General features: G+C 47.2%; 1 pseudogene; it reads right to left on the bottom strand.

The window, feature by feature from the left end:
• Positions 1-598: 598 nt before the first annotated feature.
• On the bottom strand, positions 599-3,759 carry LOC118939464 (annotated as a pseudogene).
• Between the last annotated feature and the right edge of the window lie 3,270 nt (positions 3,760-7,029).

The raw sequence follows: 7,029 nt of genomic DNA on the forward strand, positions 1-7,029 counted from the left end.
GGCGGATGTGTTGTTACCTACCCTTACCACCTGGGGGCGGCCCATCAAGAAGTCCAGGATTCAGTTGCAGATGGATGTGTTGAGTCCCAGGGTCCTTAGCTTAGTGATGAGCTTTGAGGGCACAATGGTGTTGAACGCTGAGCTGTAGTCAATGAATAGCATTCTCACATAGGTGTTCCTTTTGTCCAGATGGGAAAGGGCAGTGTGGAGTGCAATAGAGATTGCATCATCTGTGGATCTGTTGAGGCGGTATGCAAATTGGAGTGGGTCTAGGTTTTCTGGGATAATGGTGTTGATGTGAGCCATGACCAGCCTTTCAAAGCACTTCATGGCTACAGACGTGAGTGCTACGGGTACTTACATCGGCTACGGAGATAGTGATCACAGTTTTCCGGAACAGTTGGTGCTTTCATGCAGGCACACACAGTGAAACAGTGTTTCATATTGTTGTTTAACATCTCACAAGGATTCTATTGGCTCCTCATTCTTAGTATTTAATGTTGTTTCAGTATTCTGCTCATCTTGCATGAGTTTTCTGACACTAAGCAGACCTGTTGAAACGTAGCCATGGAAAAGGCTGCCTGTACCTGGGTACCACTCACAAAGAATACTCCCTCACACTGCCATTCTGGGCCCAGTACACATGGGAGACCAGGGCCTAGGGGTGTCACAGAGGATTTCAAGCTTCAAAAACACATGCAATTATTTCCTCCATTGATTGCACACAGAACCTCTGACAAATATTCCCAATATTCCCAATCAGGGCCAGTGAAATCAACAAAGCCTCTCCCTGGACTGTGTAATGGGTAAATAGTGAATCCATGTTACAAACCTCACCATCATCAGAGAGAGAGAGAGAGAGTTTCAGAAGAACCAGATGTCTGTCCAAGGGGGGGGGGCTTTAGCTTAGAGGCTTGTCTGTTTGTGAGTAACCAAAACAGCCACCCTTATGGAACTAGAGCAAGATGTGGAGAACGGCATGCCAGCTTCACACACAAAAGGGTGATTCTTACAAGTACGTCAGTCCCTGAGATTTGATTATAGCCAATGAATTGATCACACATGGGCCGCAGATGGAAGTGAAGGAATCAGAGGGCAGCTAGCCAGGCAAGTCTTGAAAAGTGAGGTATATCATAATAAATCCCATTTAGCAGACGCTTTTATCCAAACGCGACTTACTGTCATCCGTGCACATATTTTATATACGTGGTCCCACTATCCTGGTGTTTTAAACACCATGCTCAACCAACTGAGCTTACAGAGGACCACTAGATGTCTGAGGACAGTGGATGTTAGTTAGGGTTACCAGGTGTAAATACTCTCCAAGTGGAGGGTATTTGGAGAAGCTCTCCACCCATGTGGGCTTCCAAGGAACCATCTCTACAATGGCAGAGTCCCCAGACTTCAGGGAATCGGGGTTGACTTCCAGCTTCTTCCCCGTGCAGAGGTCTATCTTCACTTTGAGCTTAGTAAACCTACAGGCGATGTGGGAGTCAGTGGCCGGGGAGTAGTCTGCACTGATCTTACCAGGGTGGTTCAGGATAATCACCTGACACACACACACACACACACACTCACAGTGACAGACAGAGACAGAAAAAAGAGAGAGAGAAAAAAAAGAGAGAGAGACAGAAAATGCATTTATGTAAATGAAGAACCTCTACCAGGCTTAAGCACAGTATCTGTCTGAGATGTCCAGAGGGATGACCTTTGACCCTGACCTGAGCTGTGAACCCAGCGGCCTCTTGGGTCCTGAGGACACCACTCATCACTTGACCCCACTGGTGGCATTCCAATACCTGGGAAACAAAAGAGAGACTTCTAGTCATCACTCTCTTCTGAAGTAATAAGGCAATATTTTATATCAGGTATTAGTTCTCTGTGCTGTTTATGTTGTCTGTGAGAATATTACTCTAGTTTAGTGTTAGAGTAGTAACCCTACCTCTTATCTTGTATCCAGAGCCTCTAGTAGACACCCCATTGGCATGGTGCTCCCGTCTGTCCAGCTCCCAGCCTTTGAACCAAGGGCATCTGGACAGAGTAACAACATGAACATCTGTGTGCTGAATTTGTGTGTCAGTTGATTGAGCAACAGGTAAATTAATTTTATATGGACATGAGGACATCTGCTGGAGAGTTGAGGAACTACACAGTGTCCAGGGGCATTGTGGCACTTAAGCTTTGAGAAAGAACACATCTATTTGGAATGCTGAACAATGGGATGTTATTCAGGCCAAGGGGGAGGGCTCCAGCATGTTGTCCCCATGCCAACAGGAGATTGAACGGCACAGAGTTGAGCTTGTAACCGATCTTCACGATGTAGGCTCTGACCACCACCACCACCATCTCATCATAGCTGTTCTCACTCTTCTCTTGTTGACCCCTACAATGCGGTACTGGACCCCCATGGTGTAGGTCATCTTGTTGACCCCTACAATGCGTTACTGGACCCCCAGGGTGTAGGTCATCTTGTTGACCCCTACAATGCGTTACAGGACCCCCAGGGTGCAGGTCATCTTGTTGACCCCTACAATGCGTTACTGGACCCCCATGGTATAGGTCATCTTGTTGACCCCTACAATGAGTTACTGGACCCCCAGGGTGTAGGCCATCTTGTTGACCCCTACAATGAGTTACTGGACCCCCAGGGTGTAGGCCAGGAGGGCATGCTCCCTCGTCTGACCTTTCTTGGAGGTGCCTGCCTCAAAACTCTCTCACTCCAGCTGCCACGATCAGCATGGCACAGTCCGCCTGCACAACACAACACAGCAGGAATGGGAATATTTTCATTGTAATGGTTAACAATTAAGGTTTCGATGACGGGTTACGTTGAGGAATGGTAACATTTAGGTGAAGGTTTCACCGTACTTAGCTGAGATCTCCCTACTTAGCTGAGATGTCCCTACTTAGCTGAGATTGCCCTACTTAGCTGAGATGTCCCTACCTACCTGAGATGTCCCTACCTACCTGAGATGTCCCTACTTAGCTGAGATGTCCCTACCTACCTGAAATGTCCCTACCTACCTGAGATGTCCTTACCTACCTGAGATGTCCCTACCTACCTGAGATGTCCCTACCTACCTGAGATGTCCCTACTTAGCTGAGATGTCCCTTACTTACCTGAGATGTCCCTACCTACCTGAGATGTCCTTACTTAGCTGCGATGGCCCTACTTACCTGAGATGGCCCTACTTACCTGAAATGTCCCTACTTACATGAAATGTCCCTACTTAGCTGAGATTTCCCTACTTAGCTGAGATGTCCCTACTTAGCTGAGATTTCCCTACTTAGCTGAGATGTCCCTACTTAGCTGAGATGTCCCTACTTAGCTGAGATGTCCCTACTTAGCTGAGGTGACCCTACTTACCTGAAATGTCCCTACTTACCTGAGATGTCCCTACCTACCTGAGATGTCCCTACTTAGCTGAGATGTTCCTACTTAGCTGAGATGTTCCTACTTAGCTGAGATGTCCCTACTTAGCTGAGATGTCCCCACCTACCTGAGATGTCTCTACTTACCTGAGATGTTCCTACCTACCTGAGATGTCCCTACTTAGCTGAGATGTCCCTACTTAGCTGAGATGTCCCTACCTACCTGAGATGTCCCTACTTACCTCAGAGGTCCCCTTGATCATGTTGTTGATTAAGTTTCTGTGCCCTGGGTTGTCCACAGGGATATGTCTCTATGGTGATGCCCCACTCTCTCTCTGTCTTCAGCTTGTCCAGCACCCATGCATGCTTGAAGGAGCCTCTTTCCATCTAGGGCAGAGAGAGAAGGTAAAGATACTGTATATGAACAGTTAGAATGATAAACGCCTCAGTTATTAGAGAGAAATGATTTATGACAGTCTATCCCCTGACTACAGTCCATCTCCTGACTACAGTCTATCCCCTGACTACAGTCTATCCCCTGAATACAGTCTATCCCCAGACTAGTCTATCCCCTGACTACAGTCTATCCCCTGACTACAGTCTATCTCCTGACTACAGTCTATCCACTGACTAGTCTATCTCCTGACTACAGTCTATCCCCCGACTAGTCTATCCCCTGACTACAGTCTATCTCCTGACTACAGTCTATCCCCTGACTACAGTCTATCCCCTGACTACAGTCTATTTCCTGACTACAGTCTATCCCCTGACTACAGTCTATCCCCTGACTACAGTCTATCCCCAGACTACAGTCTATCCCCAGACTAGTCTATCTCCTGACTACAGTCTATCCACTAACTAGTCTATCCCCTGACTACAGTCTATCTCCTGACTACAGTCTATCCCCTGACTACAGTCTATCCACTGACTAGACTATCTCCTGACTATAGTCTATCCCCTGACTGCAGTCTATCCCCTGACTACAGTCTATCCAATGACTAGTCTATCCCCTGACTACAGTCTATCTCCTGACTACAGTCTATTTCCTGACTACAGTCTATCCCCTGACTACAGTCTATCCCCTGAATACAGTCTATCCCCAGACTAGTCTATCTCCTGACTACAGTCTATCTCCTGACTACATTCTATCCACTGACTAGTCTATCACCCGACTAGTCTATCCCCTGACTACAGTCTATCTCCTGACTACAGTCTATCCCCTGACTACAGTCTATCCACTGACTAGTCTATCTCCCGACTACAGTCTATCCCCTGCCTACAGTCTATCCACTGACTAGTCTATCTCCTGACTACAGTCTATCCCCTGACTACAGTCTATCTCCTGACTACAGTCTATCCACTGACTAGTCTATCTCCTGACTACAGTCTATCCCCCGACTAGTCTATCCCCTGACTACAGTCTATCCACTGACTACAGTCTATCCCCTGAGTACAGTCTATCCCCTGACTACAGTCTATCCCCTGACTACAGTCTATCTCCTGACTACAGTCTATCCCCTGACTACAGTCTATTTCCTGACTACAGTCTATCCCCTGACTACAGTCTATTTCCTGACTACAGTCTATCCCCTGACTACAGTCTATCCCCTGACTACAGTCTATCCCCAGACTACAGTCTATCCCCAGACTAGTCTATCTCCTGACTACAGTCTATCCACTAACTAGTCTATCCCCTGACTACAGTCTATCTCCTGACTACAGTCTATCCCCTGACTACAGTCTATCCACTGACTAGACTATCTCCTGACTACAGTCTATCCCCTGACTGCAGTCTATCCCCTGACTACAGTCTATCCAATGACTAGTCTATCCCCTGACTACAGTCTATCTCCTGACTACAGTCTATTTCCTGACTACAGTCTATCCCCTGACTACAGTCTATCCCCTGAATACAGTCTATCCCCAGACTAGTCTATCTCCTGACTACAGTCTATCCCCTGACTACAGTCTATCTCCTGACTACAGTCTATCCACTGACTAGTCTATCACCCGACTAGTCTATCCCCTGACTACAGTCTATCTCCTGACTACAGTCTATCCCCTGACTACAGTCTATCCCCTGCCTACAGTCTATCCACTGACTAGTCTATCTCCTGACTACGGTCTATCTCCTGACTACGGTCTATCTCCTGACTACAGTCTATCCCCCGACTAGTCTATCCCCTGACTACAGTCTATCCCCTGACTACAGTCTATTTCCTGACTACAGTCTATCCCCTGACTACAGTCTATCCCCTGACTACAGTCTATCCCCAGACTACAGTCTATCCCCAGACTAGTCTATCTCCTGACTACAGTCTATCCACTAACTAGTCTATCCCCTGACTACAGTCTATCTCCTGACTACAGTCTATCCCCTGACTGCAGTCTATCCCCTGACTACAGTCTATCCAATGACTAGTCTATCCCCTGACTACAGTCTATCTCCTGACTACAGTCTATTTCCTGACTACAGTCTATCCCCTGACTACAGTCTATCCCCTGAATACAGTCTATCCCCAGACTAGTCTATCTCCTGACTACAGTCTATCCCCTGACTACAGTCTATCTCCTGACTACATTCTATCCACTGACGAGTCTATCACCCGACTAGTCTATCCCCTGACTACAGTCTATCTCCTGACTACAGTCTATCCCCTGACTACAGTCTATCCACTGACTAGTCTATCTCCCGACTACAGTCTATCCCCTGCCTACAGTCTATCCACTGACTAGTCTATCTCCTGACTACAGTCTATCCCCTGACTACAGTCTATCTCCTGACTACAGTCTATCCACTGACTAGTCTATCTCCTGACTACAGTCTATCCCCCGACTAGTCTATCCCCTGACTACAGTCTATCCACTGACTAGTCTATCTCCTGACTACAGTCTATCCCCTGACTACAGTCTATCCCCTGACTACAGTCTATCTCCTGACTACAGTCTATCCACTGACTAGTCTATCTCCTGACTACAGTCTATCCCCTGACTACAGTCTATTTCCTGACTACAGTCTATCCCCTGACTACAGTCTATTTCCTGACTACAGTCTATCCCCTGACTACAGTCTATCCCCTGACTACAGTCTATCCCCAGACTACAGTATATCCCCAGACTAGTCTATCTCCTGACTACAGTCTATCCACTAACTAGTCTATCCCCTGACTACAGTCTATCTCCTGACTACAGTCTATCCCCTGACTACAGTCTATCCACTGACTAGACTATCTCCTGACTACAGTCTATCCCCTGACTGCAGTCTATCCCCTGACTACAGTCTATCCAATGACTAGTCTATCCCCTGACTACAGTCTATCTCCTGACTACAGTCTATTTCCTGACTACAGTCTATCCCCTGACTACAGTCTATCCCCTGAATACAGTCTATCCCCAGACTAGTCTATCTCCTGACTACAGTCTATCCCCTGACTACAGTCTATCTCCTGACTACAGTCTATCCACTGACTAGTCTATCACCCGACTAGTCTATCCCCTGACTACAGTCTATCCCCTGAATACAGTCTATCCCCAGACTAGTCTATCTCCTGACTACAGTCTATCCCCTGACTACAGTCTATCCCCTGCCTACAGTCTATCCACTGACTAGTCTATCTCCTGACTACGGTCTATCTCCTGACTACGGTCTATCCCCTG

The sequence above is a fragment of the Oncorhynchus mykiss genome, chromosome 16, assembly GCF_013265735.2.
Source record: "Oncorhynchus mykiss isolate Arlee chromosome 16, USDA_OmykA_1.1, whole genome shotgun sequence".
Taxonomy (NCBI): domain Eukaryota; kingdom Metazoa; phylum Chordata; class Actinopteri; order Salmoniformes; family Salmonidae; genus Oncorhynchus; species Oncorhynchus mykiss.